This window comes from Carassius gibelio, chromosome B5 (genome assembly GCF_023724105.1).
Source record: "Carassius gibelio isolate Cgi1373 ecotype wild population from Czech Republic chromosome B5, carGib1.2-hapl.c, whole genome shotgun sequence".
NCBI lineage: Eukaryota > Metazoa > Chordata > Actinopteri > Cypriniformes > Cyprinidae > Carassius > Carassius gibelio.
This window is the reverse complement of record NC_068400.1, coordinates 27697210-27710196: the sequence shown is the minus strand read 5'-3', so window position 1 is coordinate 27710196 and position 12987 is coordinate 27697210. Positions and strand designations below refer to the sequence as shown.

Genomic DNA, 12987 nt, shown 5'->3' with positions numbered 1-12987 from the left:
CACATTTAGTGAACTGTAAGCATTTATCCAGAAATCCTTTACTAGTAAAGACATACCATGTTAAACTAGTGACAGGGCAGTGAACAGATGGGAACAGCAAGGAATGTTGCCTTAAGCCCCCACTAAAGACTTTTATTGTATAATATACTCACAGTGCCTTAGGTGGCCACTCATAGAAACTGCTCCCTGGGTCCTGTGAATTTGAGCCAAACGTAGTCTAAAAATGACCCGCAATACAAGACTCTGAAGTGTATGATGAGGAAACATTTTCAGCTTACAAAATTTGCCAATACAGTTTTTGAATTTGGAACAAATCATCTGATTTTCGTTGACATATGGTTTCTAAGTTTCACTATATTTATCCAAATAAAAGCTCTTATTTTTGTGTTATTTTAGTCAATTTTAGTAACCTAATTTTAAAGCGTTTGTGTGAATAGCATTATGGTGGATTATTTTCTTTTTCTGGAATAAAACCGGACAAATAGAATTGAACTACTTTCAGTTGAACATAAAGGGTACTGCTCCAGTGTCAGGTTTTACCTTTTTTTCTGAGTGTATGTTTGCAGCAGAACAGTGATGTAACAGCTAAAGGTAAATTCCAATAATAACTGAAATAGTGACATACAGTGTTGGGAGTAACGCATTACAAGTAACGTGAGTTACGTAATCAGATTACTTTGTTTTCAAGTAACTAGTAAAGTAACACATTACTTTTTTCATTTACAAGTTACTTTGTTTTCTCATTTATTGACTGTCAAGTCTTCTGTCCCCATATTGCGAGAAAACGGAAGTGCAGAGGAGTTGTGTGCGCTGTCTGAACATGATGTTACTCTACTTCTAGACTAAAGTGAATGTGCATTAATTCATCCCACTCACAAAAAACTGATTAAGCATTCATCAAAATGAATTACAACATTGAAATGTAAACTCAGAATATGACGCAAACCTGCAATAATTAAATATGTTAAATAAAACAAATATATTTAATCCAATTTTATTAACAAATATCTTTGCTACTGACCTTTAATGATCCAATTCATCCATACTAAACCAAAAATGACTTTAGATTAACAATTGTGCTTCGTTGTTTTTTTGTTTTTTTTACTGTACTACAGACATATATTTACTTTTCCTTCAGCCAGAGGTTTATTCATTACACTTTTAGGTTTGAAAAGGCTTTTATATTTGCTATAAATAGAACTTCTTATATTAAAAACAATCAAGGCCTGCTCATATTTAAAAACGTGAAAGTAAAGAAAGTAACACATTACTTTCCATAAAAAGAAACTAAGTAACGTAATTAACTAAATAACGCAATATTGCAATATTTATTTATTTTAAAAGAATATCCAGGCATCCACAGAGCAGAGAGTGTTGAAAGCAATATTTGTACTATGAACTATACAGTTTATTAATATTTAAATATGAAAGTAAACAGCCTATACTTTAGCTTTATTTGCAGCATCAAAACATTTCTTCAGTAAACAATTCAAATACGACACGTTTAAATTGATCAACTAAATACAGAACTAAAAAGTATTTGGTAAGTCATTACATAGTGCAAGAGACTGCAGAATGAATAATCAAGCATCGCAAAATGAAGCATCATGTGTCAACCCTGTCACTCTCTCTCTTTGTCTCTCTGCTAAAAATAATTATGATGCTAAATGTGCGTAAATATTTACTCAGAAAACACCCTTTCCAGAAAATTAATTACTGATGTATTATCCGTATTTGGCATGCCAACAACCTGAGTCAAGCACACTGGCAAAACACTGTTTAACACTACTGTCGAATATATATATATATATATATATATATATATATATATATATATATATATATATATATATATATATATATATATATATATATATATATATATATATATATACAGTACAGACCAAAAGTTTGGACACACCTTCTCATTCAAAGAGTTTCCTTTATTTTCATGACTATGAAAATTGTAGATTCACACTGAAGGCATCAAAACTATGAATTAACACATGTGGACTTATATACATAACAAAAAAGTGTGAAACAACTGAAAATATCCTCCGAGATTCTTTTCGTGAGTCTTCTCGTCCTCCGAGACCCCTTGTTTTCCGAGTTCCCGTTCCATTTCCTTTCCTGTTCCTTCCTTTGTTTGTTTTTGGAATGCTTTCTGGTGTCGACCCTGGCTTGTTTTCATTATGTTTTGGATTACCCCAATAATAAATCATACCCGCAATTGGATCTCTCTCTCTCCCTGTGTCTTACTGGATCGCGACTGTTACAGAAGGACTCCATCAATCTAGATCCAGCGGTATGTTCTTTGATATTTCCTCCCCAGCCACCGAGCAGGATAGGAGTGAATTTGAGGGAACCCGCCTGGTGGTTTTCCGCGGGACCAGGGGAGGTTGCAGAGGAGTTAGTGGTCGAGAGGAGGTCCGGCATCGCTCTCCACCAAGGCCCCCCTTCGACCTGGGCTCGTGTGGAATGGATCGGAGCCGCCGTCTCATCATGCCGGACGGAGAGGGGAGAGGAAGCTCACGTCTGCCGATCCAACGCCGCTGCACAAGATGGCCGCCAGCCCAGCGCCGCTGCGCAGAATGGCGGACGGGCCAGCGCCGCTGCCCAGGATGGCTGCCATCCCAGCGCCATGGCAGAAGATGGCTTGCCAGCTCAGCTGACACAAGATGGATGCCAGCCCAGCACCACAGCATAAGATGGTCGTTAGCCCAGCGCCACTGCCCAAGATGGCCACCAGCCCAGCACCACAGCACAAGATAGGCCGCTAGCCCAGCGCCAATGCCCAAGATGGCCACCGATCCAGAGCCAAGGCCCAAGATGGACCTTCCCGTGGACCCTCCAGAGTCGAGTCAGGTTCCCGTGGACCCTCCAGAGTCGAGTTAGGTTCCAGTGGACCCTCCAGAGTCGAGTCAGGTTCCCGTGGACCCTCCAGAGTCGAGTCAGGTTCCCGTGGACTCTCCAGAGTCGAGTCAGGTGCTCGTGGACCTTCCAGAGTCAGGGCTAGTCACCGTCGACCCTCCAGAGTCAGGGCTAGTCACTGGTGAAATTCATGGACAAAGGCAAGTCACCAGTAATCTTCATGAAAAAGTCAAGTTACCATTGATCTTCATGGGCAAGGTCAAGTCACCGGCTATCTTCATGGGCAAAGGCAAGTCACAATTGATCTTCATGAACAAATTCAAGTCACCATTGATCTTCCTGTGCAAAGGCAAGTCACCATTGATCTTCATGAACAAATGCAAGTCACCAATGAAATTCACGGGCAAAGTCCAGTCACCAGTATTCTGCATGAGCAAGGTCAAGTCACCAATTATCTTCATGAACAAATGCAAGTCACCAATGATCTTCATGAGCAGAGTCAAGTCAGCATTGATCTTCTGGAATCCAGTAGAAACACCATGGGATTACCAGAGTCTCTTCACGTCTCTGCTGAACTACCAGAGCCCCCCACGTCTCTGCTGAACTACCAGAGCCTCTCCACATCTCTGCTGAACTACCAGAGTCTCTCATCGCCTCTGCGGAATTTCCAGAGCCTCGTCACGTCTCAGTCGAACTCTCTTAGCGCCCGACTGATCCTGTTGTGGCCACGGAGGCTACCCTTAACTTCTTCATGTTCTCTGTTTCAGACTTGCCTAACCAGACTTGCTCTCCTGTTTATTCGACCACACGGATGTGGTGGTCTTCTGCGCCACCCTGGGGGGGCTTCAGTCTCAACCACACGGATGTGGTGGTCTTCTGCTACGGCCTGGGGGGCTTCTGTCTCGACCACACGGATGTGGTGGTCTTCTGCGCCGCCCTGGGGGGCTTCCGTCTCGACCGCACGGATGTGGTGGTCTTCTGCTCCGCCCTGGTGGGCTTCCGTCTCGACCGCACTGATGTGGTGGTCATCTGTTCCGCCCTGGTGGGCTTCTGTCTCAACCGCACTGATGTGGTTGTCATCTGCTCCACCCTGGTGGGCTTCTGTCTCGACCGCACGGATGTGGTGGTCTTCTGCTCCGCCCTGGTGGGCGTCACGTTATGTCCTTCCTGGACTTGTGTTTTGTGGTTGTTTTGTTTTTTGCTCTTCTGTCTGTTTTTCCATCTATGGACCTGGCCCTCCGTCCCTCCCCCTGATCCTCCGCCGGTCCACCTCCCTCCTGGACTCCTTGTTTTTGTGTTGTCCTTTGCTTTCGTATCCCCGTCTTCTCATCCTCCGAGATTCTTCGTAAGTCTTCTCGTCCTCCGAGACCCCTCATTTTCCGAATTCCCGTTCCATTTACTTTCCTGTTCCTTCCTTTTTTTTTTTTTTTTTTGGACTGCTTTCTGGTTTCGACCCTGGCTTGTTTTAATTACGTTTTGGATTACCCCAATAATAAATCATACCTGCAATTGGATCTCTCTCTCTCCCTGTGTCTTACTGGATCGCGAACGTTACACTTTTGCCTTCACTCTGTGGTCCAGCTCACCCCTAAACCATCTCAATTGGGTTCAGGTCCGGTGACTGTGGAGGCCCCATCACTCTCCTCCTTGGTCAAATAGCCCTTGATACCTTCAGTGTGACTCTACAATTTCCATAGTCATGAAAATAAAGAAAACTCTTTGAAAGAGAAAGTGTGTCCAAACTTTTGGTCTGTACTGTGCATATATATATATTAGTGGTGGGCCGTTAAAAGCGTTATGTGCTGCGTTAACGTGAGACTCTTATCTGGCAATAAAAAAAATATTGCCGTTTATCTATTCTCAAAGCTGGGTTGGGAGCTGGGTCTACTAAGCAAGCTATGATGACTTTCACCTTCATATTTTATAGAACCGATTGGCTGAGGCCAACCTAAAAAGATGCTCAGGGCCCGGTTTCCCGATAACGCTCCCTCGAAAGATATATCTTACCAAAGTTGTTTATGTTCCTAAGTGTGTTCCCCGAAGTGTCCCTTAGGAAGCTTCTTAGCACGCTGCCTCTTACGTCCGACGTAACAAGAGCGCTGTCCAAAGTGAGGGTGCTGAATTAGTTGGCATCGATTGCTCATGAATCGATTTTCCACTTCACGCGAAGGTGCATTACAGCGTTAAGAAAGACAACACGTTCTATGCAAATGAAACATTTCTCAAATTATTATAATAACATTTATTTTAACATAGTTTAAGTTATCAGTAGAATATAGACTATAAATTAAATTATCAAATGGTAATATGTTCACACGATATGTTGTGATGTTTAGACGAACCGGGTATCCCTCGCTAATCATCCACCCTCCTTATCCCGTTGTGCCGCTTCTTGACATGGGTTTAACGACTTATAAAAATTATATAATACACTTTTATATTAGTGGTAAGGTACTTTACAATCTGAATTGATTGGCAAGCAGCTGCGGTTACTTCTGTTTAATGAGGTATTGATTGCAATTGGTTTATGTTTTAAATAAAAAGCAACCTATCTACAATGAAAAGGGAGAGAGAGTTAGATACAGAATATGGTGGGGAAGCAACGTAAAAAAGGGCACCAAGCCTCTCGTCAGAGGAAGTTGATGTTTTGCTGGACGTTGCCACCAGGTCGGAGATCACACCCCTGTGGTCCACTATAACCTGAACGTTTATGGCCGTGTCTCCCTTTCTCGATGAGTAGCCTAAGCCTGATCAATCACTGATGAATTGGCGATAGGGATGAGTGTGCCAGGATGTAATCCCCGGCATGGCGCAGAAGGCCGTTGGTGACAGTGTGGACGCACCTCCACACTGAGGTCTTGATTAGGCCGTAGCCCTCTCCCTCTCCCATGACCTCGATGAATCTCTCTGTAGCAAAAAAAAATAAAAATAAAATAAAACGTAGCACTGGGCTTCAGGGATTAAAACAAAATTCTGCCGCATTAGCCTGGCATAAGCGCAGGTCTGAGAAGGTCCAGCAGCTCCATAATGAGTTGTCTTGGGAGGCGAATATTTTTTTAATATAGCCACGTCAGGCAAAATGTCAGAAGGGCTTAAGTTTTACCGAATAAAAAAAATGACATGGACTAAATGGCTCCGCGTCCGGCTCCGTCTTTGATTCAATACAAGGACACGTTGGATCGCTGCTATGGTCACTTACTGGACACAACCATGATTACCCATTTATAGATCTTAGCCATTTAGAGCCAAATTGTTTGCCAGATTTTAATTATCAAAAAATGTATTTCCAATTCGCTTTAATTACATTACGAAAAAGTCTAGGCTAATAACCACCATATTAGTTCTGATACCACATAAAGTCAACTTTATAAATAGGCCTGTATCCATTGCGAACATAATTTATTATGAGTCTTAAAAAATAACATAAAATCATTGTTGAGCCACAACATTGTCAACATACCATAGTTTGACTTGTACTTCGCTGCACTGATTTCTAAAGACTGCTGTACAGTAGTGTCTTGAGCTCAAACAACGCTAAGAGAGAGCTTACGAATGGTCCAGACCAACCTTACGAAAGTGTGACTTACAGAAGATATACTTAGCGTACGAACGTGTCGGGAATCGTGCCATAAGGTTAAGAGAGAGGTTAAGGAATAGGTTAAGAACTACTTAGGGATAAGAACGTTTTGGGGAACTGGGCCCAGGACAGTTGATGGGCCACTGCTGCGCATCGTCACGAAAGCTTATCTTTTTCACGTGTTTTTAAGACTTACCGCTTGCAAATTTATACATTAAAGCATCCAAAAAAACACGCGGAAAAGCTGAACAGAGTAGCTAGTTTCTTGCGCGCTGTGTTCGGTGCGCACAAGAGAGAAAGAGCCGCGTATCACGGACAGCGACACTGAACCGAGCTCTCTTCTGCAAAGTTCTCCTCGAAGTCCCTCCTGCTCCTGAAAGAACAAATACAAATCGCAGTTTGAACAAACAAAAAGATGTGAAAGATCCCAATTCAGTACCGCGGTGTTCAGGGCCCTCGCAGAGAAAGGCGTCTCAAAACACCTGAACATCGAATTTGCTTATTTTTACTCTTGTGCCGACAAATGCATACAAAATATGTCAAAATATCCACCTTTGAAATTATTTATTAATTGAAAAGTTATTTCTTAAGTGAAAGTAAACAGTTGAGGAAAAAATTGGGATGTGTATTATATTGGATGCGTTCATCGTCTCTTAAAGTGACCACGCCTAATTTAGCTACTGGCTGCTGTAATGTTAATCCAAGAAAATGAAAATGAAAATCACTTACTGCTGTTGACTGAATTACTTTGTAGTTTTAACAGTCAAACCAAAAATTATTCAGACACCAGATATACATTTTTATATACAGTATTGTTCAAAATAATAGCAGTACAATGTGACTAACCATAATAATCAAGGTTTTTCGTATATTTTTTTATTGCCACGTGGCAAACAAGTTACCAGTAGGTTCAGTAGATTCTCAGAAAACAAATGAGACCCAGCATTCATGATATGCACGCTCTTAAGGCTGTGCAATTGGGCAATTAGTTGAATTAGTTGAAAGGGGTGTGTTCAAAAAAATAGCAGTGTGGCATTCAGTCACTGAGGTCATCAATTTTGTGAAGAAACAGGTCTGAATCAGGTGGCCCCTATTTAAGGATGAAGCCAACACTTGTTGAACATGCATTTGAAAGCTGAGGAAAATGGGTCGTTCAAGACATTGTTCAGAAGAACAGCGTACTTTGATTAAAAAGTTGATTAGAGAGGGGAAAACCTATAAAGAGGTGCAAAAAATGATAGGCTGTTCAGCTAAAATGATCTCCAATGCCTTAAAATGGAGAGCAAAACCAGAGAGACGTGGAAGAAAACGGAAGACAACCATCAAAATGGATAGAAGAATAACCAGAATGGCAAAGGCTCAGCCAATGATCACCTCCAGGATGATCAAAGACAGTCTGGAGTTACCTGTAAGTACTGTGACAGTTAGAAGACGTCTGTGTGAAGCTAATCTATTTTCAAGAATCCCCCGCAAAGTCCCTCTGTTAAAAAAAAGGCATGTGCAGAAGAGGTTACAATTTGCCAAAGAACACATCAACTGGCCTAAAGAGAAATGGAGGAACATTTTGTGGACTGATGAGAGTAAAATTGTTCTTTTTGGGTCCAAGGGCCACAGGCAGTTTGTGAGACGACCCCCAAACTCTGAATTCAAGCCACAGTACACAGTGAAGACAGTGAAGCATGGAGGTGCAAGCATCATGATATGGGCATGTTTCTCCTACTATGGTGTTGGGCCTATTTATCGCATACCAGGGATCATGGATCAGTTTGCATATGTTAAAATACTTGAAGAGGTCATGTTGCCCTATGCTGAAGAGGACATGCCCTTGAAATGGTTGTTTCAACAAGACAATGACCCAAAACACACTAGTAAACGGGCAAAGTCTTGGTTCCAAACCAAGAAAATTAATGTTATGGAGTGGCCAGCCCAATCTCCAGACCTTAATCCAATTGAGAACTTGTGGGGTGATATCAAAAATGCTGTTTCTGAAGCAAAACCAAGAAATGTGAATGAATTGTGGAATGTTGTTAAAGAATCATGGAGTGGAATAACAGCTGAGAGGTGCCACAAGTTGGTTGACTCCATGCCACACAGATGTCAAGCAGTTTTAAAAAACTGTGGTCATACAACTAAATATTAGTTTAGTGATTCACAGGATTGCTAAATCCCAGAAATTTTTTTTTTTTGTACAAAATAGTTTTGAGTTTGTACAGTCAAAGGTAGACACTGCTATTTTTTTGAACACACCCCTTTCAACTAATTGCCCAATTGCACAGCCTTAAGAGCGTGCATATCATGAATGCTGGGTCTCATTTGTTTTCTGAGAATCTACTGAACCTACTGGTAACTTGTTTGCCACGTAGCAATAAAAAATATACTAAAAACCTTGATTATTCTGGTTAGTCACATTGTACTGCTATTATTTTGAACAATACTGTATATAGCAAAACTGTAATAATGTGAGAAATGTTGAAGGTGTCTGAATAAATGTAGGTTTGATTGTATATTTCATTTTTACATTGAAGACTATCCAGTGCTATTTTACATTTAATTATTTGGTATCTGTACCTTGACACCTAAAAATGTGATAAAAACTTAAACATTGTGTAAATAGCACAAATAAATAAAGATAAACGAACATAAAAATTAAACAATTCCAAACAGGGCCCACTTTTTCAAGCACTTTGTCATGCATTTTGGAAACAGGAAATGAGCCCCTTTTCCAATGCACCACCTAGCCTGATAAACCCCTTCTCAAAGATTTACTGTTTGTCAATTTTATTTGGGTAACACACATATTCTTAATGCCTCCGGCAGAATTCAAATGAGCCATTTTAATCTAGATTAATCAATATATAATTGTAATAATTGTAACTATAAGGAAATATATTAATGCAGTGTATGCTACATATAGAGAAAAACACAAAAATATGGTATTAGCTCCAAAATCCTTCATGAACCTTGCTTTTTACTATTTCTGTACTGTATATTGCAGTAGTGGTTGGGTTTTCAGATTAAAAGATTTAACTGTCACTTCCAGAATGATAATGATGGTGTGTTTAGGCCAACTAAATCACCAAACATTCATCCAAGATGGCAGCATGTTTCCTTGCCAGCTTATTTTAGGTGTTTGTATTGCCTTGATTTTATTTGAGGCATATCTTGGCTTTAGGCTTTTCAGTCAAGGTGCTGAATTGACTTTTTGACTTTTTGTAGTGTTTCAACTCTTTTTTTTTTTTTTTTTTTTTTACTGATTTTGTATTATCATTTTATGTTGTATGAGACCAGTTTTTTTTATAATTCCTAATTGATGTAGCTTGATTGTATTTAGGTTGCAGTTTGGATTAGAGCAGATTTTGGAATTCCACAGTGGCAAGGTTTTTTTCAAAGTCTTTAAAATGTTGTATGATTCTTAATTTCAGTTTTCAGAATTATGACTTGATCAGCTTGTGCTGTCCTATTTGCTATTCCTATCTCACTGTGTAATCTTTGTTTTTTATACCCTTTTTTCTCTCTCTTGTGCTTGTTTTCCTTTGTTGTGATAGCTATCACTAGTGTCATTGTTTGCTAAAGCTCATATCAGCTCTTCTATGACATACATAATTGAACTGGGGACATTATGCATTATTCATCCACACTTGTAAAACCTAGCACACTTCAATTTTTTCAGACAAAACGAATGAAATATTGCTTGTAAAAGTCTGCAAAAAATATAAATTCAAAGTCTACAATATTTAGTATGAGTAACCTTTTAAACTAACACTTTTTAAATGACAAGACCTTGCAATGTCAGGTTTTTAAAGCTGCTGCTGTTTGAGCCCAGTTTGATCGCTCCTACAGTATAGTTAACTTAATTGGTCTAGTACTTATTTATTTATTGTAAAAGAACTACATAATCAAAATCATTTTGGTGAGGTTTCTTCAATTGATGAAGTAACATGTCTTCTTATTTTATTATTATGCTGAAACGAGTTGTGCTAATCCTATCTTCCTATTGTTTTCAGGATTCTTTGACAACTGGAAAGTTCAACAGGATTTATTTGAAACAGTTGTTCCCCTTCAAGGGAACTTCGAAATGTATAGAATTACATTTGCTTCAATAAAAATGAACATAACTTTATAAACCTGAATGTAACTTTTTCAGAAACTATCAAAATATGCCATTACAAAAGAAGAAAAACACAAAAAAAAAAAAAAAAAAAAAAAAAAAAAGAACTCAGCCGCACAAATTTAACAGGCTCTTCAAATACGCTTAATTCTTTGTTAAGGTTTTTCAAAGATTAGTTTCCGCTAATCGTGGATTCTGCATGCATTGCCACAGATTTCGCTTATGCTTCGCAGTTTTCCGTTTGGTGTTTTGACACAAACCTCTCGTGGGGGCGGTTCTAACAGTTATCTACTCTGATTGGATGGTGAGCTTTTGATGGACAGGTGCTCTCTGACCGGGAAGTACAGACGTCACTCAGTGGCGCGCATATAGAGCATCACAGTCCCGCCCACAGCCCGAGAGAGCTTTGTTGCCAGAAGTAAATTTCCCATTCATTTCTCCCATTGACTTTCTGAAAAATCCGTATCTAAAGAATTTTAGAGCATGTCTGAGGATAACCAGCTATGGCTGAACTCATAAGCATATAACATATCATTTAGAGTGAAAAAATTAAGAGAAAATCCAAAAAAAGTCCAAGGTACAAGACTGTGTACATATTTTCATTTCGAGCGAAGGAACTACTGATCCCATAAACCACCATGCCTCACTGAATTCGACTGAAGCCACAACCGTGAATGAGCCTTTTGAGCGACTTCAAAATCTGATGATGGCCGCATGAACTTTTTCATCCAGTTAATTTTATTTTATACAGTGAATGTGCAGTAATAGCAGTTCTTTCAGTATTAATCGTGTAAATAAATAGTGTTTTATATAGGTATTTTGTATTGATTTTTATATTTATCATCGTGCATTTTAGATATTGTGTGCGTGTGTAAAAAGCGGTTAACGATAACGTCAGCAACATGGTGCAGTGCTTTGTACCTGAGTGCAATCACCACTCAGTCGCCAACATATGTCGTTGCCATTACACAAATGTTCAGTAAATGCACAAAAAGGTATGCCTAGGCTAAATATTGTTTTGACAGTGGCATTATAAAATGCTTGATATGACTCATACCATATGAAGGCTACAGTAGCCTAGCTAAAGTGGAAGATAATGTTAACTAACGTTACCAACCTCCCTGCCAAAAATTTTAGGCACCTGAGAAACAAATGTGTCTCTCGAATACGTAAAGCAAAATCTGATTTTTATGTAAATGAATTATGTGATAGCTCAGCTAATCCCTCAAAAATTTGGAAAGTTATATAATCACTGTCTTCTGACGCTAGGGATACTGTAATGCCAAATATATTGAAGTTAAACAATAAAATTATTACAGACAAGAAAGGTATGTTAGATTCCCTGAATCAGCACTTTATATCTTCTGGGTTGTTGTTTGAGCATTCAACAAAACATCAGAGGAGACAAGAGGATGACTCTTTGTCTAGGGAAAAAGTACCTATTGATTTTGATCTTGTTTGTTTTGGAACAAAGGAGGTGTATGATGCTTTAATAGGGTTAAATACTAAGAAATCTGCTGGTCCAGATGGGTTGAATCCATACTTTTTAAATATCGCTGCTGAACATATTGCAGAACCTTTGACACACATTTTCAACTTGACCATTGAAACTGGATTAATACCAAGTGTTTTGAAGTCAGCATATGTCACTCCTTTATTAAAGGGTGGTGACCGATCAAACCCAAATAATTATAGGCCTATATCTAAGCTATCTGCTTTAGCCAAGGTTTTAGAAGGGCTTATAAGTGACCAGTTAAAAGACTACTTATTAACAAAAAATATTTTACATGATTCGCATTCGGGTTTTCGTAAAAATCATAGCACTGTCACTGCCACTATGGAAGTGTTAAATGATTTTATAAGTGCTATTGATTCTAAAGATTATTGTGCTGCACTGTTTTTAGATCTTTCAAAAGCATTTGACACAGTTGACCACTATGTTCTGTCTCAGAGATTGGTGGATATTGGAATGTCTCCAAAAGCTGTCAAATGGTTTGGCAACTATTTGAGTGGCAGAACACAAAGTGTTCATGTTGACGGTGTGTCCTCAAAATCATTATTTATACAAAATGGTGTTCCCCAGGGGTCCATTTTGGGTCCCATTTTATTTACTATTTATATAAATGACTTGTGTAAAAATGTAACAAATGCTAAATGTCATTTTTATGTGGATGATACTGTTTTGTATTGTTCTGCTCCAGCCTTGACAAGTGCTATAGAGGATCTGCAATCTGCCTTTATAATTATTCAGAAAAATCTTCAGAAATTGAGACTTGTACTAAATTCTGATAAAACTAAAATTATGTGTTTTTCTAAATCAAGGAAAACAGAAGATGCTAGTCAAATTACTACACTAGATGAGAAAGTAATTGAACAAGTATCAGTCTATAAATATCTTGGTTTCCTTTTAGAAGAAAATTTTCTTTCAAAC

At 39.1% G+C, this 12987-nt stretch overlaps 1 protein-coding gene across 1 annotated transcript in view; it reads left to right on the top strand.

Annotated features, from left to right (window-relative positions):
• Positions 1–12987, top strand: part of LOC127958147 (arrestin domain-containing protein 3) — a 40646-nt gene that overhangs the window by 11759 nt on the left and 15900 nt on the right. The gene's annotated exons all lie outside the window — the stretch shown is intronic.